Source organism: Cyanistes caeruleus, chromosome 19 (genome assembly GCF_971803275.1).
Source record: "Cyanistes caeruleus chromosome 19, bCyaCae1.hap1.1, whole genome shotgun sequence".
NCBI lineage: Eukaryota > Metazoa > Chordata > Aves > Passeriformes > Paridae > Cyanistes > Cyanistes caeruleus.
The window spans coordinates 7,744,696-7,770,246 of record NC_141719.1 but is presented as its reverse complement, the minus strand read 5'-3'; the positions used below and the strand labels follow the sequence as shown (position 1 = coordinate 7,770,246).

Below are 25,551 nucleotides of genomic sequence, written 5' to 3'. Positions count from 1 at the left end.
TTACATATTGTATCATTAAAAAGGAGCAAAGAAAAATTGAAAAACCCATCTATTTAATACACTGCAACTTTGACAATTTTTGGTGAACTGGAATTAGGTTTTTGTCCATCCTAATTGTAATACAGCCTGAGGAGGAAAAAATGGAACATAAAATATATATCAAAGCTTTTCTTGTTTAGTTGGTGTGGGTCCAAAAAAATTTAAAATATTTCTAAATTCTCTTTAATTAGTTCACATAGAGGCATACCATGAAAATTAATGAAGCAGGCTCACACCTGCTGTATTGACACAGCCAAATTCTTTTTTTGATCTTGAAACTTTGCTCCACTCATGTGTCACCTGTCCATGTAACCAGATAGGTCACTCAATACATCGTGTTATGCTGTGATGAATCATGAGATGATTCAAAGATCTATTTTTTAAGTGTGTTTAATAGAGGGAAGGAGCAGAAACTCAATTTAATGCCTGTTTTCCACTCATTTGCTACGAATTGATGGGAATTAAACTTAATCCCATTGGGTTTTCTCACTCAGTGCTGACCTGAGTCCCATGTGGGTGATTTTGATGTTCAGTGTCACACCCAGTAGTGCAGCTGTGGTTTACAATGGAGCAACTCTCATTGGTTTCAGTGGAGCTGAGATGAAATTGAAGGATTCCTTTGATTCCTTTGAATTTCTTCATCCTGGAAGCAAAGCTAGGATGGTGAAAGCTGGTTGGCATTTGCAGGTGGGCTACTCACACCACATTGAAAACCTTGTCAGGGAACAGAACTGCCATCCTCATCCTGAATATCTCTATTTTGTAGCAGCCCACATCAATTTTCCTTTGAATTTCCTGTATGATCGCTTTTTGTCTGATGTGAAGACAACTGTCTAGACATCCCTTTACAAAAAAAGGAAAAAGTCTTTCTATCCTGCAGTCTGAGAGAGGCCAGAGCACAAATACAGGTATATATAAGGCATGTAAGATTGATTTGAAACCATAACTGGGAAGGTAAGTACTTGCACTCAACTCTGAAAGAGCTGCAGCTCTGTTGCGGTGTCCTACATAGCTTTTACATCTCATTCCTACTTACCTACTCACTATTGGTGGGACCAGAGTATTCCATTTCCCCAAGAACCTTAATGGTTTGTTTTTTCATAAACAGGCAGTGGTTCCTGGGAGGGCTGCAATTTTTCTGTTGGTTTGATTTCGTTTTGTTCTCATATGAAACTCGTCTCAGCGTCCTGCTATTCACTGCAGTTGGCTTAAGGAGGAAAATAGAGACGTATTTTGCTGGCTGAGTGCCTCAGTATTTACAGTGTGCTTATATATTTGCAGTGCTTAATGTTTTCCCTAAAAACTTTATTCCATTATCTTCTATTGTCACATTTCTTCTGGTCCTAGAGGACACTATACTAACTTACATATCCAGGTGTGCAGGAGCTTGTTATGTCCCTGGAACTTAGTGTACAACTGGATATTCCATGTTTCTCTCATGCAGCCCTTCAGTGCCCCGAGTTTATCCTTCTGGGTCTCCATCTTCTCTGAAATATTCTCCAGCTCAGCAAGGGCAAGTACCTTACAGGCAGCTTTTCCCAGTTATTTCGGACTGAATCAAAAAAGCCTCAACCTAATCCTCAGACAGAATATTAAAAGAACAGTAAAAAGGGCAACTCATGGCAGCAAAGAGTCTCCTTTGGCTTCCACACTTCTGTAGCTTCATTAGTCTTGATATTGGGACTTAGCAATGTTAAAAGCTCTCCATAGCACAGGAGGCTGCAGCATCACCCATGTGCTACCTGCTGAACTCCTGCAGGAGATGATGATTCCTTACCTTGGTCCCAGTCCTTTGGGGAGCACGTGCTCCATTCTGGGCTGGGGTTGATAGCCCAGCAGAACAGGAGCTCCCTTACTGCTCCTGGTAAAATGACTCTATGACCACAGTAGGAATTCATGTGCATTGCTGAAATTGTCTAGGGGATCAGAAGAAAAAAAAAAAAGTTGAATTGGTTTGGGCTGATCCATGACAGAACTGTGGCTGTTTCCTGGCTGCATGGCACCACTCACACCAGGACAGGAGCTTGCATTGTGCTCAGCAGCTGCTTGAATTATGCTGGTGGCCAACTGCCCCCTCCAAAATGAAACTGATTTGTGCTAAGAAGCGCTGTGCTAATGTGTTTTCTTTGGTGCTAAGAAGAGGGCTGGGGCAGGCAGAGGCAATGGTAGATCTGTGTTCCAGGTGGGAGCTGCACAGGGTGAGCAGCTCACCCAAGCTCAAGCAGGAATTCTGCAACAATATCAGGGAATTCACCCAGATCTCACAAATGTCCTGCCTGCTGGCACACTCCCATACCACCTTTCTCTGTTAAGGTTTTGGTTCCCAGCTTTTTCCCAGTTCTTTTAAATGAGTTTTGTTTGGAGACTTTGACTCTCAGCAAGGGGATCCATGTGAGGCATGCAGGTATTTCAGCATGGAAATATTTTGTTCCTCATTATTTCACTGAAAATCCACTATTTTCTTCAAATGGATGTTATTTTTTTTAAAAAATGAACTCTGAGTAAACAGTTTTGTGAGTATTTTAGGTAGCTAAGAAAAAGCCTGTTACCTTTTATGACTATGATAATTGTTGAAAATTTAATAACTCCATATGAAAATATCCACTGTTGACTTATTAACCCCTTTGAAGAGCAGTTTTGTGAATATTTTCTTCTGGTTTCAGTAGGTCTTGGATTGATACCTTAATAGTCTGCTTTCCAATTGAAACAGATTCAGCCTTTTCAAAAACAGCAAGAAGATTTTTTTGCATCAAATGCACAGTCAGAAGAGTGAAAACAGTGTTTATTGCTTTGCCTGGTTCCTTAAGGCAGCAGCTTTGAGAAAAATGGGTAAGATAGAATCAGAGTTTAGATTAACGTAAAACATTTTCTGGAATTGCAGGTATTTTGAAGATACTACAGGAAAAATTGTATATAAAAAAAAAAAGTTAGAATGAGTAATTGTTGCCATTAACAAAGGGACTTTGGTGCTTCTGGCAGGTAATTCTAAGCTCCTTTCCCATTAATGGTAATTTGCCAGGAAAGAAAGGTACATTACATAAATATTTCAAAGTAACCTGGACAGCAATTTGAAGATATTAAGCTTTCAACTTGACAGCCCCAAGCACCTTGATTCATCTTAACATCCTGTAAGATCTTAAATGCAAACAAGCACTTTACTTGAACGGGACTGACTTCAGGACCAAAATGAGCTTCATTATACAGGGCTAAACAAATATTAGGGAACAATCTATTTTTCCTCGTTAATTATCTCAACTGGAAGAAGTGCTATAGGGATGGACATGTGAAGTAAACCAGAGTAATTTTTCTAAACAAACCCTGGATCTGCAGTTTGCACACAGCAAACCTGTATCTCATCTGCTCTAATCTCTGCACAGCTCTGTTTGGATTGCACTCTGCTTCCCTGGGAAGGGGATAGATGCTAAAGAGAAGTCAGGTAGTGACTGCAGAGAACCAAACTTCCTTTGAAAAAAGCTTGCAGTGTTCATGATGGCACTTCTGGCGAACATACAGGATGCAAAAGTGTCTGAGGTTGGGTTTTCTTGGTTAGAGAAACCCCTTGAAACTATGGAATTTGGTGATTATTAATACATTTTAGTTCTAGGACTATGTTAAAGTAACTGTAGCACATGAGGTGGAGGAGTCGTGGTCAGCCATTGGAGGAAGGCAGGCGGTCCTGGAGAAACAAATCTGGCAGTAAGGCTCCTGCTGGGTTCTGGGTTTGCCTGGGCTGAGAGATGGTTTGCTGCTCATTCCTTGGCACTCCCTCTTGATTCTGCTGCTCAGAAGTTAGAAGCAAATTCAAGATGCAGCTCTGTGTTTAACATATGCCGATCAGAGAGTCCCTCCCACTCCTGGAACTTTTTTTCTTTCTCTCCAGTCTATCTTCTTACCTTTTAAGGTCAGCAGCCCTGCCTTGAACTTCCTATTTTATATTAAAGCTCCCAGTTACAAGAGAGTTCTGTCTAAGTTCCTGTGAAGTGTTGAATTTCTCTGTCAGTGATTGTAGGGGGTTTTTTGTTTCATTTTGTTTGGGTTTTTTTGTTTATTTGTTAGATTTTTGTTGGTTTGGATTTAATGTAGCAAAAAGAGAAGTGACTTCACTTAATTCTGTCAAGTGTGAGCCTGTGGGAGGAAAGGCACAGTGCTCCCAGTCACACTAAGACTTATTTACCAGTCTGCTCAAGAAGTTACAGCCATGAATACAGAGATTTGATTCCCAGCTGGATTTACTGGACAGCAACTGGCGTGGTGAGCTGTTGTGGTATCTTAGACCTTGTAATTAGTTTGGAGCCTCTTTTTGACCATCTATTTGACACGTTAGAGGATTTCTAGAACAGGGGTCACGGTGATTTGTGGTTATTAAAGATTATTCTCCTTGCAGTAATCCCTAGGACTGATATATAAACTCTGTATAAACAAATACCAATGGACTGTCTCTGTCTTGAAGAACTTACAATCTAAATAGAAAAAAAAAGGCAAACAGAGGATTATGATCACTAGGGCTGGGTGGAGCTAAGAACAAATCCCAGATCTGCTGCATTGCCTTTGCAACATGTCTCTTCTTGTTCACTCAGATCATCTGGATTATTTTTTTCCTCCAAGTAGAAGGAATTTCATGCCAGAGAATTCCTGGCATGATTCCAGGTTGGATAACTCCGGGTGTCTACACTGTCATTGAAGGAGGGTTTCCTGAGCAGTCAGAGATTACAGCCACCAAGTCCTGAGGGCACAAACCAGCATTGCTGAGGTCTCCCAGCTCATGGCCAAGAGTTTCTCTGTCCTTGCTTTGTCACCAGGCTGTTACACAGGCAGTGGAGCTGCTTCCAGGCTCAGTTTGTCTCACCTCTGGCCAGTGCAATGCAGCCATTAGGACAACACAAAGGTGCTTTTAAACTGTCCTTCCTATTTACAAAGCTATGTGGGAGAACTGTGCTTTGGGCTCTAGGTACCCACCAGTGTAATTTATGCCCTGTATTTCCTTATCCCCTGTTTGCTAGGCTAAACTCTAAGAAGGTATTGCTGTTTGATGTTATGTGTTGTTCTGCTTCAGCTCAGAAGCGGCTGTGTCACTGGTGGGCACAGTGGGTCTTTGGAGAGACTGCGTACCACTTGGAATGTGGATGAGTCAGTGGCTTTGGGGGTTTGTAAAATACTGAGGGTGGGCTGTGACATTATATTGTGATTATTCCTGAACACACATTCTCCAGTGCATCATTATGGGAAAAAGGGTTGTGAGAAACTGTCCCCTTCCTGAGGCAGTGCCATGGGACTGACACTGGTGTCTCCCACACTGAGCAAAGGCTTGGGCATCCCTTGCTGAGTCAGTTCATCCCTTTGGCTCAGCTCTGGCAGTATCTGTTCAGAGGGAGTGAATGTGGCAGAGAGCATAGGAGGAGAGCAGAGAGGGGAGTTTGCCTTCTGAGCAAAGGCTGTGTGGGACACAGCAGAAAAATCTGTGAAAAATTTCTTGCACCCCTTCATGCTGTGGTAGAGTTTGACCTACCCTGGTACCCAGTCCAACTTTTAAATCTGTTGAAGGACAGGTGCAAGAGTTGGTAGCTACCTAATTTGGTGATGTTGAGCTCACTGGTTAGTGTCTGTAGAATGTTGGAGGAAGGCTAGGTGGTACTCTTGAGCTGGATTTTGCCAGTGCTTACCCAAGAGGAAAAGTGCTGTGGAAATCAGTACAGGCACTTACTCTTCTGAGCCAGGTACTCTTCTATATTCTGGGAGGTGGTAGAAGGTGCTTTGTTGGTCCTCAGGCTGCAGTCCAGGTTCAGTCAGGAAAACACTTAAGCACACGGTTCATTTGAGGCATGGGCGTGTTACTGCCATTCAGGATTTGTGTTTGCTTTGCTGAGTGGGGACAAACTGCACTGCTTGATCTGCTGGCCAGAGCTGAGCGAGCAGCTCCTTGATTCATGATGCCTTCTCTAGATAAGCTCTAAGTGCATTCGATGAAAGAGTTTTCTATCTCAGGCGGATCATCTTGTGCCATCAGTGTAACCAGCATTTTTATGCTGTCACTCAAGGAAGCTGCAGGACAAGTGAGTGCTGATGTCACAGCAGCAAATAACATAGTCCAGAGAACAAAGGTATAGAAGGCTGAACTGTGAATTTCTAGGAAGTTGCTGTTTGTCACAGAGGTACATAGTGTTATAAAAAATAAAATATATAGCTGATCTATAAACTTTACTCTTAGTTCTCTTGGCTCAGGAAGTTTGAAAGCTTTCTCTCCATGTACTGAAGTTGTGTATATTATGCATGTAGCACAGTGTTCTGTAGGCTCATCTGGTCCCTGCTGTCACTATTCCCAAACACTGCTGTTGTGATGTGGTGGGTACAGTCCTACAGACATGTTAGTCTGATGTCTTGTGAAAAGCAACACAGATTGATGATAATAGGATGAAGATATCCGACCACTGAAATTATGCACTTGCGTGTTTTCAAGTTGTTCCTAAAGAGAAGAAAATTTCAGTGTAAGAGAGTGTACTTTAAAGACTGAACTTCTCAACCCACAATCAGGAGGGATAAACTGTATTTAAACAATATGTTTAAATAAAGTCTGAATTGGTACTGATTTATTCCAGATGAGACTTTGTGATCTGTCAGATGTGTGGGCTTGCTGTGTTATGCTCTAAACTTCTATTAGAAATAGTCACCCTCTATACTAAACCAGGTATCTGCAAGGCTTGGACACATGATTGAGACAAGCAGCAGCATCCATGGCCCTGGGTCCTTATCAGCTTTAGTGACCTGGGTGTTGGCTTGGAAACAATTCCTCTGGCTGGTGTATGGGGGCAGAGATCACTGAGTCACCTCACAGGACACCTTCCCAGATCTGATCCAGCATTTTGCAAGTCATATAACCATTCTTTGACTCAGTTTCTCTTTGGGAGGTGAGGATACCAGTTTCCCACTGAATGTTGGATTGGGAGATGCAATACAGATGCAGTATTACATTTCTTTGTATTTGTTAGACTATCCAGTGTCCTTTTTGTCCCTCATTTCAGTATCTACTTTTGTAAAAAACTCCAATCATACCTTCTGAAGCACCAAACCAAACCTTCTGTGGCAGTTTTGGAGTTTTATTTTACTGCATTTTCTGCACCTTATACAATTTTTTCTGTCTGTGTCTCAGTCCTAGGTCAGGAGCCTGGATAAATTATAAAAAATCACCTGTACTGATTTTTGCTTCCATTTTGTCCGGTTGCTTGCATTGGCAAGATGAGGTCTGAGCCTACCAAGTGTCAAGAGCTCTGACTGTGTGAACTGTGTGCCTTCAGAGCTGAGTGAGGCTCTCAGTGCTCTATTCTATGATGCTGACTGAAGTCAGTGGAAACTCCCACTGTTTTTTCGTAGGATCAACATTTAATCTTTGGCTAACAGTTAATTTCTAAACATTTTAAGATACTTTGATTTAAAAAAGATTAGGTGTGGTAGGTGGAGCACCTCAAATAGACATGTGTGTGTTTCTGTGGGAATGCTGGTGCTGACTCTTGTATTCATAGTCTGTCATGTGGGGTGGGGAGGAAGAATTAACAACAAACAGAAGACTGGTTTTAGGTGAGTGCACTATGAGCACTTGGGATAGACTAGTTAGGAACTGTGGAAATTCTGAAATTATGGTGAACAGCAAGCCCCTTATCTTATTGAGGGCCAAATCTTTGGGATTTGTGGCCTTCAAGGAGCCCCAGGGAGGACCAAGCCCACCTGCTGTGGATGTACTGGCATCAGCAAGAGTTTGTAAAGGCATGAAAGGGAGAATAACAGAGTCCATGTGCTACCACAAGTCCCCAGTCAAGTTGTTGGACTGAAATGACCTTTCATGGTAGCTGGAAAAAAGAGATCTGTGTCATAAATTTTTGTCTGTGTGTGTTTACAAAAGCACCAGTTCCCACTTGTAATTGTGAATTCATCCCTGTGCTTTCCTGGAATACATTTATTTTCTTCTGTGTTTGTGTGTGCTGTAAGAAAGACCTTGGCTTACAGTGACAAGCAAAAGAGTTATTGCTTCTGCAGAAATATGAGACCTTTCAGGGTACCACAACCTGTGACAGTGTTGTGAATTTCAGGATTTATATTGTGTTTCCCAGTAAATGGAAGGGTGATACAGAGAAGTTTGGAAGAGGCAAATTGTTGAAAGTGACTCTCAAATTTAAGAAAGACTTGTGTTTTCATAAAGAGAAGACTCATCTTAGTGTCTTCACTTCTAGGGTACTCTTAGGGCAAATCCTGAAGCTGTGGTACCTCTGAGGTAAGCGCTGTTTGGGAGATGCCAGCCTGGTGTGCCCATCTCGCAGAGGACCGATTCAATCCCTGGTAATTACAATAAAAGGGCTTTTGAAATCTTTGGTTTCCTGCTTTCCTTTGCAAGCTAAGCAAACTGCCTCGCCTCCAGACCTTCAAATAGTGTGTGGACCTGTACTGAATATATAATGCTCTTCTGCTCCTTTGATCTTGCAGCACACTGCAAACCTCCAAGCCTCAACAAGCCCTGCTGAAGCAGGGGAAGTGCTCATATTCCTGGCTTTGCAGATTTGGAAACTGAGGCACAAGGTTTGCCTGCCCTGTATCTACACAGCAGTCAATGGCAAGCTGAGGAACTCCAGTGACCTCATGCATGGAACCACAGTTTCAGAGGAAATTCTTTGACTCCCAGTAATGAAGCTTTTTCATTTACTGCCTCTGTCCCAGTCATTGGAATGTTATCCTCCCTACCTCTTGTAGCACTTGCCTTTATTCCATTTTAAAGCTATAGGTGTTGCAAAGCAGATTTGTTAAAGCTTCTAATGTAGAGGTAGCTGTGGAGCATGGGGTAGGACGTGCTGCACCTCTCCTTTCTTCTTCCTGCAGCACTGTAGCCACCCTCCTTGGCAGGTGCTTGGTCCTTGGTGTATTTTTATGAAGGAAACAGGGAATTTCTTATAACTGAACGAAACACCCATGTGAAGTGTGGATAAACAAGAGGATATATTTTTTATTTCCCCCTCCTTCCCGGCTTCTGAAGTGCCATCCCCTGCTTGAACTTGCACTGTGCCTGATTGGCAGGGGCTCTGCAGTGCTGTACTTTGGATCAGGACAGGGATAAGGCACTTGTGTGGCTGGAGGAGAATTTGTCACATATCTGTTCTGGTGTGGTATTGTATTTCAGTCTGTTGTGACTGGGTGTGTAACATGACCCAGCAGGGTAACCTGAAAGCAGAGCTGTGCTAAAATAACCCTCTCCTCTGTGTGCTGTGGTGGCTGCTCACATGAGGCAGGTTTATGTGTGCACCCCTGGCAGGGAGAGAGCTTTGACAGGATTAGCACATGGTTTTAGCAGCCCTCAGGAAATATGGGCAAAGGCTAGTTGGGATTTTGCCCTCCCTGTGCAGAGGATCTTGTGCACTGAGGGGCTTTGGGAAGGTCTAGGGGAAGGGTGGTAATGGGGTTCACTGCTGGTGGTGCTGCTGCCTTGGCAGCCCCTGGATTTGTGTACTCGTGTCAAACACTGTTGCCAGATGCCCCTGCTCATCTTCTGCTCTTGTGTGGCACCACTACTGCATGCTCTGAGCACTGCCTTTTCCTCCAGAAGAGAAGAAACATTGCTTTTCCAAAACTTCAGCAAGAATCCTTCCACAAACCGGCTCTTTTTCTCTCTTTTGATCTCTTTCTCTTTCTTTGTTTTTTTCTTTCTCTTTTTCTCTCTCTTTCTCCCTCTTTTCCTCTTTTTTTTCTCTCCTCTTCCTTTTCTCTTTCCTTCCTTCCTTTCTTCAGGATACCCTGGTCATGAGACAGCATGCAGCATGTCCCCCAGTCCCCATAAGTAGGCAGTGATGCTGGTAGATGGGCAGGGGTCATTGAGGAGTTTCAGAGCCATCTCTTTGAAATGAAGACATTTTCATAGGCTGGATCTGAAGGTTATGCTGAATCTGTGTTGTATAATATTGACCAGGTTGATCATTAATGTACAGTGTACACAAGGGCAGCTTTGATCTGCAGGTTAATACACATTCACTGCACAGCTTGGAAAAACAGGAGATGCTACAGAAGAGTTTTCATATTATTAGATATGAATCTATGGATTACAAGGATGTGACTGCAGGAGCTATGGATGCTGAAGATTTTTAAAGGGGGAGGCAAGTGGCTCAGTATTTAACTGCTGCTTTTCATGGGATAGGAGGGAGAATAGTGAGCATTGGGAAGTATCTCCATTGGGGTGAAACCCAAGGTATATAGCCTAGGACAGGGAAGAGGATGTAAGAAAGGTATTTTAAGATATTCCCTCTTCTCCTCACCCTTTGCCCCCTCTCATCAGCCAAGTCCAGAAACAGTTTGGTTTAGATGGAGTAAGGGCTTCAATTTTTGGAAATGGCCTCACAGTTTGGTTCTGTGCCTTTATTATGATCGATTTAAGAAACCACTCCAAGTTCCATATAGACACTTGTGATGAAATGGCCTGTCTCGTTGCATGATCTACTCAAAAATGTGCTTTCATCCTAAGATCATAATTGTACAGATTTCCAAGCAAAAGGGTAAAAAAATAGACTCTCACTCTGTCATACATTTTTAAAGACAGGACCAAACAATTCTCTTTTGAATGTAACAAACAAATTATTTCTCTAACATAAAGGCACCACAAGATAGGAGAAAGCTTTTGACTGCAGAGGAGCCCATTGAATGTGGAATGCAGGAGCAGGGGGAGGTGGGTTGGCAGACAGCGGTCCAGCAGCTGGTAGGAAAGGTGCATAAAAGCAGAGAAACAACAGAGGATAAATGGAAATTTTCTAAAGTATCTGGTAATGGTTTCTTCTTCAAAGAATGCAACCCACAGAACAGCTTTAAATAGTTACAGTCCTATTTGCCAAAATTACATTAAAATAGGATTTTGAAGAAATGGAGACATATAGGTTGGTTGATGGCTTTTAAACCAGAAAGCTGAGAACATGGAGAATGTCTGTGCAGTAGATTCATAGACTGGATATGTCTAGAGAATGGTTTTTAGGCCTAGAAATTACAAATCTTTATAAATTGTCCTGGAATCAGTTGAGTATGCATAGACCCTCTAAAGGAGGAAGACACTTGAGTTTTCTTCCCATTGCCTAAGGTATGGACCATCTTCTGCAAATTGTTGTTTTGGAGTTCTTTGTCACCAGCTGAGCATTAAATTCTGTTCCCAACTCAGCAGCATGTACCTCTTTGGCTTTGTGCCTCCTGCCACACCTTATTTGAGGGTTCTGGTTGTAAATTGATCAGGACAGGGATTACCTTTTCCTGGGGGGATTTTTTGCAGCATGGAGCTTACCCTGCAGTGGGGTGAACCTTTCTCACTCTGTGTACAGAACTGACAGAGGGGTGGCTCATACATGACAGTGCCACATTGCTCCTCTCTAGGACAGTCACCTCTGCAAAGGCACCCTCCAGACCCACAGCTTTTCTGTATGAGTGAGATTATTCACCGAGTTAACTCAGTGCTGGAAATAAGTCCTAAGTAACTGTGCAGCCCCCAGCACGTTGCATCTCCTATCTGAGGCCACTGGATGTGTTTGAAATGAAAGTGGTGTTAATTTGAAGCTGTCCTCAGTCTTCATGTCCCCTAAATAGTGATACTCATTAGCAAACAAACTGTTCTCAGTCTCCTGTAGCAGGATGTAAAGAGCAGTCCCATGTTCTCTGAACTGAGCTGAAATTATTGGTATGTTCTGATACGTGTTTTGTCATAGGAACAGGGTAAATCCCTCTGATTGTGCCATTCAGTAGACACAGCTTTGTTTATTTTTTAAGCTGGCACAGAAATGCAGGATAAGCTGAGCTGACCACAAGTCATTAAATGTTATGACTTGAATTGAATGCTGAACAATATTGTTAAAGCATAAAGGGAAACTCTGGAATAAATTAACAGGTCGTATAATATCTTGTGTTTCCCAGAAACGCAGCCACCCATCTCTCTTCAACTGCTTTCTCAGCTAAAGGTGAAATATTTCTTCTCCAGCTCAAGGCATCCAGGAGTCAGACATTTATGTTTGAGCTGGCCACAGCTGCAGCCATGCTCCCTTTGCAGTTTACAAGGAGAAATGGGAACTTCCAAAAGGTGATTCAGCTTATCCTAAGACAGATATCTGTGATGGATCAGAAGATTTGCTCTCAGAAGGTGCCTGTTTGTTTCCACTGAAAGATTTCCTGTGACCACCATCTCCTCCCAGGTATGGGCAATTACAGCTTCACTGTATTAACTGCTGGTGCTGGTGCACAGCTCTGCCCTGCTGTGACAGGAGCAGGATGGGGCTGATCACCATCTTCTTGCATCGTTGGGATATTTGGGAGGAAAACTATATTAGATGCTTAGGGGTTTCTGTTTGCCATTGGTGGATGACAGAGCTCATGCTGCACACAATAGATCATTTCATCCACAATTTATTTTGTAAACTTTTATTGTATGAGGAATTCTGTTCTTTAGGAGAGTTCTTGTTGTGCACTGGTGGAAGGGGACACAGTTATGTTGCTTTGAGGGGACACTTGTGCATCTTTCCTCTCTAAGAGGCTTCAGCAAATATGAGAAAAAATTGTTGTTGTCCTTGTTCCCAAGGGTGATTGTGGGGTCTGGCTTCATACTGATGTGCAAAATCTCTGGGGGTGTCAGAGCTGGCACTGGAGATGAGCTCAGCCCAGCATACAAATCCAGGTGAAAAGTGGAGGTAGCAGCCCTGGGAGGCAGCCCTGAGTGCTCTGTGTGATAGATGCTCTTCAATATAGCCAATGACCCTGCACTGGAAAGCAAAGCCTTCTTCTGGAGCTGGACTTGGTCCATGGACATGTCTTCTTTAGTTGCTCTAGTTCTTTGAGCTGGCTTAGAGAAGGATTTTGCACTTGTGTTCTGGAGCAGTTGCCTCACAATTATATCACAACTATTTCTAGGAAGGCAGCAGCCAAACTGCATTGAAACTGAAACTTTTTTTTTTGTCTGGATGTGGTCTGCTACAAGTTTACATCCATATGTGTAATTCCAGAAACTTTGATTGGAAGGTTGAAGCTCATTGGAGTAGGAACTTCCAGGATTAGACCCTAAAAATATATGTTGTTTTACCAAATAATACATATTACTACTTATAATAGCATAGTTCTAAAGTAGCGGCTTGACATCCATATTTCTGTTGCCAGGATATTTTCCCACTAAAAGTGAATTAAATCATAAAAATCAATGCCTGTTTAGACTGTTCATCATTATTGCTTGGTTAAGTATAAGCAATTTGTCAACACATAACAGACGCTTGGAGAAGACATTTCCTTGCAATAATACAAATCTGAAATTCTCCTGGCTGCTTCCTAACCTGGCACTCACAGCCTTGGATCCAACTGCACAGCTCAGAAGTTTTGAAACTAGCCTCTGAGCCGGGCTTTGGGTAAAGTTTCTCAGGAGTATATAATTATTCCCATTATACCTGTTGTCAATGATTCATTGACCGCTGAGACATACATACGAGCTATTTTTCTTTTTATGACTTTTTGGAGGGATGATTCACTGGTTATAAGTGTACATTATCATATGACTAAAGAAGAAAAAAAAAAAAAGACAAATGGAGTGAAGTATCACTGAGATTTTCCATATTAAAAGGAAAAAGAGTTTGGTCAATAAAACAGTGATGTTTCTCCCACATCTGTAAAGCTTCAGAATGGACAGAATCCTACAGTTTTCCTTTGGTTTTATACTTCTGCAATGCAATACACCAAGATCAGCAGAGTAAGACAAAGTAAACACAGCTGGGAAAAGACAGGGGTGTAGCAGATTTTTTTCTGAGAGGCTTGGCCATTCTCTGCTCAGGTGTTGGTCCTTCCTTGTTCCACATTAACCCAAATTACTGATGCCAGAGGAGAGCCCTTTCCTAACAATGCCACAAGGAGAGCAGGATGGGTCATTCAGCATAGCTGTGGTGTCAGGGATGCTCACAGCACATCTGTTCTGCTGGGTTTGGCTAGAGGAGAGGGGATAAATCCTGGTCATTGACTCTACTTGAATGACATCACTCCTGGGAAATGGTGGGGCAGTTCTTGGAAATAAATTTGTTTCATATCAGTGGCTGGTGAAAACCCAAAGCAGTCATAGGACTACCTTGACATCAGTAGCTTTGAGTGCATTTTGTAACCCAGAAGTTGACATGAAGATAGGGAGCAAAGACCTTTGAAGGTGCTGACTGAGAGACAGAAAAAACCCCTGTTCCCCTGTGGAAACTGGTCAGCAGAGCAAGATGGTCTGTTGAGCAATGGGGAAAATAGATTTATGTGTCACTGTTAGCTTCTGTGAACAAGCCAAAGTGTTCTGGCACAAAACACATGATATTTATTCACAAGAATGTGGAATTAATTGCTATCATCCAGATTTTTTTAATGAGAACACATTTTAGTTTTTGGTTACAATAGTCCTGAGCCTCAGTCATTGTCAGGAGTGGGACTGCCCTGCCGTGTGAAGGGCCCAACAGGAAACAGTGGTGGGTCCAGGGAGGGAATTCCATGGAAATGTCCAGCCCATGGCTGTCTTTGAATGAGGGGAGTTCACTTACATCTTTGTGGAAGACACATTTATGGCCTAATACAAAGGTCTATTTACATTAGCTTGTTAGCAAGAAAATAACTTCCCAGATGTTTTACTTATTTCACTGGCTGTTATATTTAGTTGATTTTCCTCTTCTCTGGCCTTTCTTTTAAAAGTAAAAAGTAAAAAAAGTAAAAGTAAAAAAAGTAAAAAAAGTCTTTTAAAAGTAAAAAAGTAAAAATGCTTTTAAAAGCATTCTCACCTCTCCTCTCTGTCTATATCTGCCTTTGTGGCTGACCTGACACATCTTGAAACTGAATCATAGGTTTCATTTGTCTTAGATTCAAATTTTATTAGCTGGGTCTCCCAGGCTCTTGCCAAACACTGTCCTCCAGCCATTTGGGGCTTTGTATCTTCTCCTTCCCCTGCCACCCCGTGACCCAAATTGCAGTTTGCACTTGGACATTCTTCTCTCATCCGAGCCACCAAAATGTCCTCTTATGCCTCTGCTTGTGCTTGACTTTCCCCTTTGCTTGGACCACAGCTCTGCTCTGGGCTGCTCTGGGATAGAGCAGCCCTCCTTTAGCATAGAAATTACAGGTACCAGTTCCTTCAGCCTGGGGGAGAAGAGCCAGAAAGACAAAAGGGGCATGAGAAGGAGTGAATGCTAATGGAATTTGGGAGGGGTGGCTGAGCTGAGACAGGAGAGAGTTCTCAGTTACTCAATTTGACAGGCACTTCCTCTGGGTTAGCAGGAAATATTTCTGCTCTCACCTGAACTAGAATTTGGTGTACACTGTTGTACACCAGCAGTGTGAATTGTAGTTATCCCTAGATATCCACTGTCCCCATGGAAATCAACTACTGGAGATGCTGAACTGAGTATGGTATATCCACATGTGCTGCCTGGTGCAGGTCTGCCAGTTGATGTAAATCTGTGGTCTGTACTCAGCAGCAGCACTAAACTCTTTTATATTTCATATTCTTATTGTCCATCTGAGGACATAATTTACCTGTGTTTTGCACTCTTCAAAGTTCGGCTGTATCTGGGCTATCTGCTCCCTCCATTTCCTTGGTTAGTCGGGAATTGACTCTGTCCTTACAGAATCTTGAGACACACACACAGAAGAAAGAGATTTTTATCTACAGAGACAGAGATCACAGATATATGAACTATGTCAGGGGTGAGCAGGTCATTCTGATGCAATCCCATGGAAACATGTAATTACATTTATAGGCACGGTTGAGTAAGGCAATTTGGAGCACAGCTGGCGAGTAGTGGGGATTTTCTCCCCTCTAGTCATTGCCATGGACCCACGGGCTGGAGGAAAGCCCAGGTTGAAAGGGTCACTCACAGGCCAATAAAGGAATATCTGTAGACTGGGAACACCAGCCTCAACAGTTTCAAAAACATGTTTTTCTTCGTCTTCTTGAAACACAAGATTACACTTAGTCATCACTTACATGGTTGGACTCTTATGATCTCACAATTGCAAACCTTTCCCTTTCTTCTGCCTCCCCCTCTGTCTCTTTTTTTTTTTTTTTTTCCTGTTTCTGTAGAACCATTTATTAAACATATGTTTTATTCTTGCCTGGGGATTTCCAGTCAGTTTTCTGTGGTTGATATCCCAACGCCTAAAGTGTTCTCAGAGTACGGTTGGGGAGATCTTAGTCAATGCAACAGGAAAGAAGTCATGCCTGTTCCCTTGCATTAAATAGGTGGGTCAGATTTCCAGCTGGTGTCAATTATCCTGGCCATGGATCTGTTCAGATGGTGGTTGCAGCTTCTCTGGGAGACGTGGAGGAGTAAAGCTTTGCTAACAGTGGTGCTGAGGGAAGTGTTCAGTCCTTGGGAGGTTGTGTCCAAGTTGCCAGAGCAGTCTCCCAGTTGGAAAGTGCTGCAGTACCTTGTCCATTCAAGTAAGTGCTGTATGAAAGTTTATGACAGATCTGGATTTGTTTGGCCATATTTTCCAAACCTTTTTCACCATCTCCTAGGGATTTGACTTTTGCCTGCCGTACCACTAAACTTTCTTGGTGTTGCAGCAAATTACTGAGTATGGGTAGGGCTGTCCTACATATCTAAATGCCACCTTTGTTTCTGTAGAATTTCCATTAGTTTATCTCAGTGATCCACTTTTCTACATCCCTTTCCAGGCAGAAACTCTGTCAACTTCTCTACTTTCCTGGTGAGATACTTCTACACAAGTCACTGCTTTGCCCTCTCACCCCAAACTCATTATTTAAACCCATCTTCATTGGACGATGTTATTATTGCATTTACTGTTGCATCTGGAAGGCTTAAAACTCAGACACACAAAACAGAGTAAAACAATTTGTTCTGCCCCAGTGATCTTCTTGGCTGCTAGAGACCTCTTCAGCAACTTCCAGCTCCATTTAGTCACCAATTAAACCAAATCCTTGTCATTTAATAGCTCTATGTAAATACTTGCTTGGAATAAGTTTTGCTATCTGATGTTATACTGTGATGTACATTTTCAATTGATACAGCTAAAACGTATCCAAATTTTGAATGATTTTCTTGTGACACATGCTGTGCTAGGATATTCAAATTGCTATTGTATAATGATGACTAACTCCTTAACTAAAGTCCATCAGTAAAATCTCAGCTTTTTATCTTACTCTTTTGAAGTATAAAAATACCATTATTTCATCTCCATAATATCTTTTATGTTTTATCTCAGCTCAGTCCTACTTACCAGCATCTGTAGTATAATTTTTTCTTGTATATTTATTAAGTCTTAAGTGTTGCAATTGAGTTGTCACCTTATGCTTACCTGGTATCTATGTCCTCAGCACAGGGCTAGTGTAACCTTGAGGAAGGTTTTCTTGATTTCTGGTGGGGAAAGTCTGTCTTTTAGGATTTCACTGTTCTCAAGCTCCATGAGCTTGTAACTGATTTCTGTTTGGTCTCAGCTGCTGTGTACTCTTGAAGAAATTGCAATCTGAAGGGACATATTTTGGGTAAGAGTAGAGGCCAGCAGGTAGCTGCTCTTGGAATTGCTCAAGAGGCACCTGGAAATGCGGCTAAAGGCATTGCTTTGTTCCTGGTGCTGTTCCTCCAGTTCCAGGTGTGTGTGCTCGACTGTGCCCTTGCCTTGGCCTACCCATGAGAGGTAAGACATTCCTGGAGAGGGGAAAGGCTGCACCTTCATTGCCCTGTACAAGGACTGTGCCACTTCCCTTGTTCAGCAGTCATGGGTCTGATTTTGGCTAGAGCAATCCCTGTGCAGGGGTTGTTCCTGTGGTGAACTGGTGGTCAGACCTTGATTTTGCCCTTCTTCAGCCCTTGACCAGGGAAGAGTAGGAAGGGGAGAAGGTGGCCAGCAAACTGGATTCTCTGCTTTAAGCTTTTCTTTGGCTGGAGTAAGCCTTATATTTTGGTTTGGCTTTTCAGGAGACAGACTGTCTTTGTATTTGCTTTTTAAATTATAATTAGTTATATGGGAGCGCAGCTACACCTCTGTCTGTGTTGTAGAAGCCTCTTCTTGTTGTCTCTCTTGTTGTTGGCCTGTCCTGTGCTCAGTGATGTCCAAGTCCAAGATGCTCATTGAAGAGGTACATTAGGAAAGCCAAACTGCATCTCTGAAGGTGTGTATTCAATCAGTCTTTTTGCACTTTGCACCACAACAGGTGAATCCGTTAGGCTGCTTTCTTTCATTTCACTGGGATTAATTATAGAGTCAGAAGATATATTTTATGGCAGTGAAGAGCAAAATCTTTGCTTTTAAACTCCCCAGTCTCACAGTCTGCAGGGAGAGATCCATCAGGAGAGACAGCGCCTAATCCAGCTTTCCTGTGTGCATCAATTAAAACTTCTAAACTGGGGTCTGAAACTTTGAGTGTTACTCAGTAAACAGAAGCTGTGCTGAGTGAAAGCCCTAGGCTAGAGAAGGCCCTGCTTAACAAGGCTGGCACCCCAGATTCCTCCTGGAAAGGACAGCTCATCTCACTGAACCATGGCTTGTACACTGTCTGGAAGTGGAAAGACAATAGAAGTAGGGTGCACTTAATAAGTTATTTGTAACATCTAGTGTATAATATATAGAAAAGAACTAAAACATTGTAGCTGTTACACAAAATCAGGTCATGCCTGAATGGTGTCTTCAGTGTCACCATGGGCTGCCAGACAGGATTTTACAGGCTGTGTCATTGGTATTGGTATGAAACAATAGGGTCCAGAGCATAGAAGATGAGGTTAATAGGGATGGGGTATCTCCTAAGTTACTTAGGAGATAAAACAGAGAAATTGATAAAGCAAACTTCAGCAGCATGTGGCAATGGTTAGGGTGCCTGCAGAAACCATCACAAGGTCTGGTTGCTATGATGTATATGAGCAGGGTATTGTTCAGTGCTGCCTTGCTTTCCATGTCCCTCAGTCCCTTAATTTTTTAATGTCTCTATTCTTTATTTGCAAAGTGAGGATCCAGTATCACCTTTAGGAGGATGTGGTTTGTCTTAAATTATGAATGTCTGTAAAGCTCTTTGAAGTCTTTTTGTGGCTCTTGTTTCAGCAGTACAAGGTATTATCTATACTATCATTGCTGTGCTTGTTCAGGAAGAGTACAGTGGTTTTTATTTGCAGCTGTGGTCCCAGCTGAACTCTGCAGTTGGATGCTGAGGGATAGGTGTTCCATTAAAACTGCGTGTGGAGAGCTCAGCTGCCTCTAAATATGAGAGTTGCAGGAGTAATGAGAAAGAAGGCCACAGGACAGAGATAGAGAAGTGCTAGCTGCAGCTTTTGCTTTATTCTTCTCTTTTTCCTTGTTACTAATCTGGCCAACTAGAAATAAAAATTTATGCCTTTATCTCTTAGAGAAGCATAGCTGGAATGGAAGATTTATTGGCACCAATATGAAGGAACAATTTCAGAAAGAGCTCTGGAAATAAACTCATGTTGGGATTTAACTTACTCTGAACTCTTTCTCTACAAGAGCTAATGAGTAGAACTCGGCCAATTAATCATTGACTTTTGCCTTTCTATGCCACATTTAATAAAGATTTTTAAACCCTCTTTAGGGTTGGCAGTTGATACCAAAGCAGCTATGGGGTGGGAGTTTTAATATTCTATTTACAGCTGGACTAGAGACAGATATGTACTGATTAATTACAAGCTTTGCACAGTCACTGAGAGCTTCAGAAAGACCCATGTGTGAGTGGTAGCTCTGCTCTACTGGCATGGCTATGGCTGAGTTTTCCTGTGTTGTGCTCACACCAATTCTGTGAATGCCCCCAGGTTGTTAAGACAGGATGGTGGAGTCAAAATGATCGAAAATGAGGAGAGGAGTGACAGGAATTAGCTGGTTTTCAGGACCCACTGCACACGTTGCACTGTAAACTCCCATTCCAAAGTGGGATTGAACATTCTGATGTTATGAAAATGATCTGTGGTGATGTACAATGATTTAACAGGCTTGTGAATGGAGGTGGTTTTTCTATCCAGTAAAAGGCTGGTAAATAATATCCAAAGTTTCTTGCTCCCCACAGAACTGAGCTGAAAGCAGCAGGGCTCAGTTCTGTGTGTGAAGAACCCTGGAGGCCAGACACCTTCTTCTCATAAACCTCCAGGATGCCCAGGAAGTCACAACTTGTAAGTTATTACAAATGGATCATTAGATGAACCATGTTTGTGTCTGAGATGGGCAGCTTGGCACTGGCTTCTAACTGATGCACAGCTGAGGTTTAATGCAGCTTCAAGAGATCAGTGTGTAATGATGCTTTCCCACTTCATTCCAAGGCATGTTTCCTCTGCCCCTCCTGTTCCCCTGCTTCTTTAAGCTCTGGTTAACTACGATGGAGAAAATTCACTCACAAAGCCTCTTCTGCTTTCTTGCAGTAGTGTGATTGGTTGCCCAAGGAAGGGCAACTCAGTCTGGTTTTCAAAGCATTTTTGTAAGATTGAACTGACTTAAAGCTTAATAGGATACGTACAGTGTTACACAGAATGCAGCTCTCGTGCTGTGCACTGAAAATTTACAATTATTTTAATTTAACCCAAATGAAAATGTTATGAGCCAAGTTATTTTGCAGACATCTCTTCTGGATGGTTATTTGATTCCTTACACTTCATATGGAAGATTTAACTTGAGGTTTGGCTGCTCTATTCATGTGTCCAAATGTATTTTGGGGGTTTGGTTTTTCAAAGCAGACCTCTTCAGCTTTTGCAGGTGCAGTTTTTTGTCTTTGCAACTAACTTTGCCTTCAAAGGAATGTTGGGGGGGGATAAAGTGGGACTCACTGCAGCACAAGGAGTGGCACAACACAGTGGGCACCCAGAATTGGGGGGCAGTGTCTAAAACATTCCTGCAAGTCTCTTTTCAGGAATGGGGAGAATTAGGCCAGCTGTGTTCTCTGGATGGAGGCTGCAGGCATTACAGACACTTCTCGTGCTTTATTCTGGCATGGGCAATGTGATGACATGGGCCTGCCTTGGGTGGTGGAAGCCCATGTCTTCAAGGCCACAGGGACTCTGGGGCTGGTGATGAGAAATGCTGCCCTGATATCACAGGTTCTTGGGCAAGAAAGGCTGTTAAAGCACCTTTTTGTTCATGGAGAGAAATATTTGCTGCTTGGTGTCCTCCTGCCCTGAGTGTTTCTGTGAAGCCTGACCCAAATGACCTCTGGAAAGCAAATCTTGAGGCTGTTCAGTGCAGGTGACAAAAAGAAAGGGCGTTGTGTCCTTGGTAGCTCAGCACTGGCATTCAGTGCCTACATGAAGTGGTCATAAAGTTAGTTCTGGTGCTATAAAGATGTTTGTAAGACACTGCAGAGGAAGAAATTCCCAGCAGAGGTTTCTGTGTATTTGATTTGTATTTGGTGTTTGTTGGACCTCATGTGGAATGTCTGGGGGATTGTTTTAGCTGCCACTAATGCAGAGAGAGAAGATTTTTAGTAGACAAATGGGAGACACTTGTCCTGTCTTCATTCTGATGTTAATTGGGAGTTTGGAGCAAGATTCAGCCAGGCACATACTTGCTTGTACATGCCTGCTTTTCTGTCTCAGTCACACAAATGCTCAGGATTAACACTGGAGATGAAAAGATCTAAAGAGATCATCCCAGGACTTGGACTGGCCAGAGTCTGGATCCTACTGGCCTGAGGAGGAGCCTGACCTTGGCACAACAAGCTGTGGCTGGCCTGGTATGGGTCAGAGCTGAAGAGGAGAGAGCCCAGAGCAGACAGAGAAACTAAAGTTTCTTAGGTAATTTCCAGAACTGTTATTGCTTCCAACTGCTCCTGCCTTGCTTCTTTCCATCACAAGTCTCCAGAGGCCTGGGGATGCTGACAGCCTGACCCACATCACCCCTACTCCTGCCAGACTTGATGGAGGGGTTTAGAGATTCCAACAGGAACAGGAAATCAGGAGCATTGTGTGACCATCAACTCACACATTGACGCTTTTCAAATGCCTCACCTTAATAGAAGAGACCCTTTGTCAACTGCAAAAGTGTTTGAATTGTGTTTAACAGGCTCATCTGCTAAAGCCCCTCCTGGAAATGGTCTCTCTTCATATTTTAGATTCCAGCATCCTTTTATGGAAATTAGCAACCACATGGAGATGGTCTAATTGCATAGAGCCTTGTTGAGCTAGAGTCAACATTTCCTTAACCTCTTATTAAGCCTATCATAAAGGTATGTTTTTTTGAGGTTGCATTATTAGCATGGTGTGTTTGGCTTCATGTCCGAAGGAAGTGCTCCAAAGATACTAACACACACTGAATTGAACGAAAGAATGAAGATGATTATATGAAGTACAAGAATTTTAAGTCTGGTAAAAGTTTAACTAGAAAACCTTCGTTGCTGAACCATCTGCTTTTAATCTTCCTATTGCTATGCAGTCTTCTGGGGACTTGGGCTTGGCAACAGATTTCCAGATCACTAAATTAATCTTGTCAGGTTCAGGAAGCACCAGAAAACCCTTAGGACGTCCATTCTGCAGTCAGTTACACCTGTGTGAAGTCACCACCCTCAGCTAACACAGTGACATGACGTTTTCTCTGTAGGATTGTGTGGTCAAATATCTAGGCATGCTGATCTGCAAACTGAAATTTGGCTAGATTAGTTGTCTAAAGTCTCTTATGGATGACCCTGAAATATTCAAAACAATCTGCATCATCATCAAGCAGTCTCAAATATCCATGTGGATATTGAAAAAAAATTGCTCAGCAGCACTGCAATAGTAAGTCTTTTTACAGCAATACTTTTTGTGGTTGATCCATTGGTTTACATGTGGATGAGATGTCCTCCCTGCAGCCCTGTTATGTCAGCAAGGGCTGTCAATATGTGCGTGGGCCTCATCAGAATAGGCTTAGAAAAGATCTTAAACACAGAGTGTCGCTATTAAAAAAAGCCCAAAAGTTAAACCTGCTCTAAATTCCTTATATTTGGATGGCAAGCAGAGATGGAAACTGGCTTTAGACACCTGTCGGCTCAAGGAAATAACCACATAGAAACTCTGATTTCTTAACATTCATGTCCAGCACCATGACGAGTGCTCAGCAAACAATGCACTGGAGATGCTGTTGCTGCCTCCAGGCTTTGCTGGTCTTTCAGTGCAGCAGGAAGTGCCACCTCTGCATTCCTGGCTTCTCATTCAAAGGCTGCAGCTCACCAGAGGACACTGAGCAGTGGGAAGAAGTGGTGGTGAAGGTCTGGGGAACCCTTGTGCCAAGCTGTGCCCAAGAAGAGCAGTGGGAGCTCCTGGCACAGGGGCTCTGCAGCTGCCTCTGCCCCTGAGGAGCCATCTGGCAGCTCCACAACAGCTGGGGGATTTTATTAGAAAGCTGCGTTTTCTGAAACCCCACTCTGTGCCTGTGCTTTGATTTGCTGCAGAGCATCTCCTCAGAACATTTTCAGATTCCCTATGTCTCATTAGGTGTAAAATACCTGCACATCTCCCTGGTGATGGGAATGTTCTGCATATCTCCCTGCTGGGTATCTCCTGCACATTCCCTCATGCTGGGAATCCCCTGATGCTTTCTGCAAAAGCTGCTCCTGTGTGGTTGGGTCCCTTTGGAGCTTTGCTCTGGAGTAGCTGTGGTGGAGCCTCAGCAGCACAAAGGGGGAAGCAGTGTTCCCACATTGTTTTTCTCATTTAATTCTCAGGGAAAAGTCTCAGATTTTTCTAAAAATCCGGTCAGTCTCACTTGTGAAATCTGACGTACAGCCTAAAAATAGCATTTTGGTGAGAGCTGAGAGCATCAACAATGAACTGACTGGAGGAGCAGAAGTTGGCAAGTCTACTCCACTCAACATTTCCAAAACTAATTTTCCACATCAAGTCTCCTCTTCCTTTTCCCTGTGCTGTTTAAACAGAAATGTAAAAAGAAACTGTTAAGGAAACCCACATATGTAATTGTTAGGGGAGGAAGAAAGTTTTGTGGCTGAGAAACAGGAGAAGAGCCAGATGATCCTGTTACTTCTCCTGCCACAGACTTATGTGACCTTGGCAGGCCGACATTTCCCAGAGCGTTGACTCATATTGGCTGTTGGTTCCTTGGACACTCGGAGCGGGACAGTTCGGCAGGGTGTTTTCAGAAGTGTTGAGCAGCCAGATTTCCAGTAGGCTGTTCAAAATGAGAAAATGCAGTTTTCAACCCTGCTCCTGAACTTTCTGTTGCTCTGAAGCAATGAAAGTGGCCTGCTCTGAGAGGGGAGTAATGGTAGCTGGGAGGGTGCTGACCATGGAGATGTGATCGCTCAAACCAGCCCTGTGTCTGTCCTTGTTGTTCCACATTTCCTCATCTGCAGGATATTCAGTCCTGAAGAGTCAACAGTGAGTTCCTGTATTAAAAAAAGCCCTGTGCCACAAGGAGTTTGGGAATGATAAGGTACAGTCTCCCCATTATACTCCTTTTTCTCCACAGAGAGTTGTATTTCTCAAGTGCAGTTTGTGGTCTGGTGTTTGGGGCTAATTTATACGTGAATAAATGGAGTCTGGTGAGGGATAATCAGGGATCTCTTCTGGATGAAATCAAGCAATGAAACCATCATTCCCTAGAAGGGAAAAGAAGAGGTTGTTTTTATCCTGCACCTTCCCAATATATGAGGGAAGGCTTTGAAGTACAAAAATAGTTGCTGTATTATACACATATTGTAGGATGTTTACCACTGGAGACTAATGCCTAAACAATGAATTTCCAAGCCACTCCAAATGTGATCCAACTTTATTCTAAACAGTCATGAAAAAAATCCTGATTATAACAAATGAAGCTCTGCTATTTGTTTTCTTTTCACAGTTGGAGATTCTGTACACACAGAGAAGTTGCTTAGAGTCTGAAAGTGTTTATCCTGCCAAAAATAAATGTTCTAAAAATGATCACTTAGCATTTTATGCATCTCTGCATATTTGTTTACCATGAAGAATCTGCTTACAGAGCTTATATTGTATTTTTTTTTACATTTCAACTTCAGTGAAGAAAAATTGAGTGTGCTTGTTACCAACACCCATTTCCACTTAAAGTCATGAAACTGTTTTGTAACTATTTTTGTGTGGGCTGTGGTTACTCCAGAGAAGTTTATTTAGCAACCAAAGGTGATTCTAAGAGCCAGATTTTCAAAGCAGACTTCTAAATACAGCATGGTGTTTGAAATGGCTTCTGTTTGTGTGTGTGACAGCTTGTAAACTTGCAGGTTTTCATGAATAAGATGGTTTTGTATCCAGTATTAGTAAATTTAGAAATAATATTAGACCATTGAACAAAATTCACATTACAAAAACAGTGCATGTATCAGAACAGCCTTTTTCCAGGAAACTGCAGGAGGACATTGCTGGGTAAGACTGCAAATTCTGGATGTTCTCAGCTCCACCTGTGGTTTCTTGTCCTCTACAAATACTGGTTTGTTTGTGGGTTTGCATATTTACAGACAATCTTTACTATTGTATTTGAATGTTTTCAGAATTAATGAATTGTGCCTCCTGTGAAGTTTTATCACCACTTTACAGAGAGGGAGACTGAGAAAGAGGAGTTACTTTCCTG

The 25,551-nt window shown here is 42.6% G+C and overlaps 1 protein-coding gene across 17 annotated transcripts in view; it reads left to right on the top strand.

Annotated features, from left to right (window-relative positions):
- Nucleotides 1-25,551, top strand: part of COPRS (coordinator of PRMT5 and differentiation stimulator) — a 147,726-nt gene that overhangs the window by 63,020 nt on the left and 59,155 nt on the right. For 2 of the 17 annotated variants that reach the window (XR_015277984.1, XR_015277999.1), the window contains exon 7: nucleotides 12,017-12,227. The exons of the other annotated variants lie outside the window; for them this stretch is intronic. The gene's annotated coding sequence lies outside the window, so the exon portion shown is untranslated. Of the gene's footprint in view, nucleotides 1-12,016; nucleotides 12,228-25,551 lie in introns of those variants that run through there. 17 annotated transcript variants of the gene reach the window in all.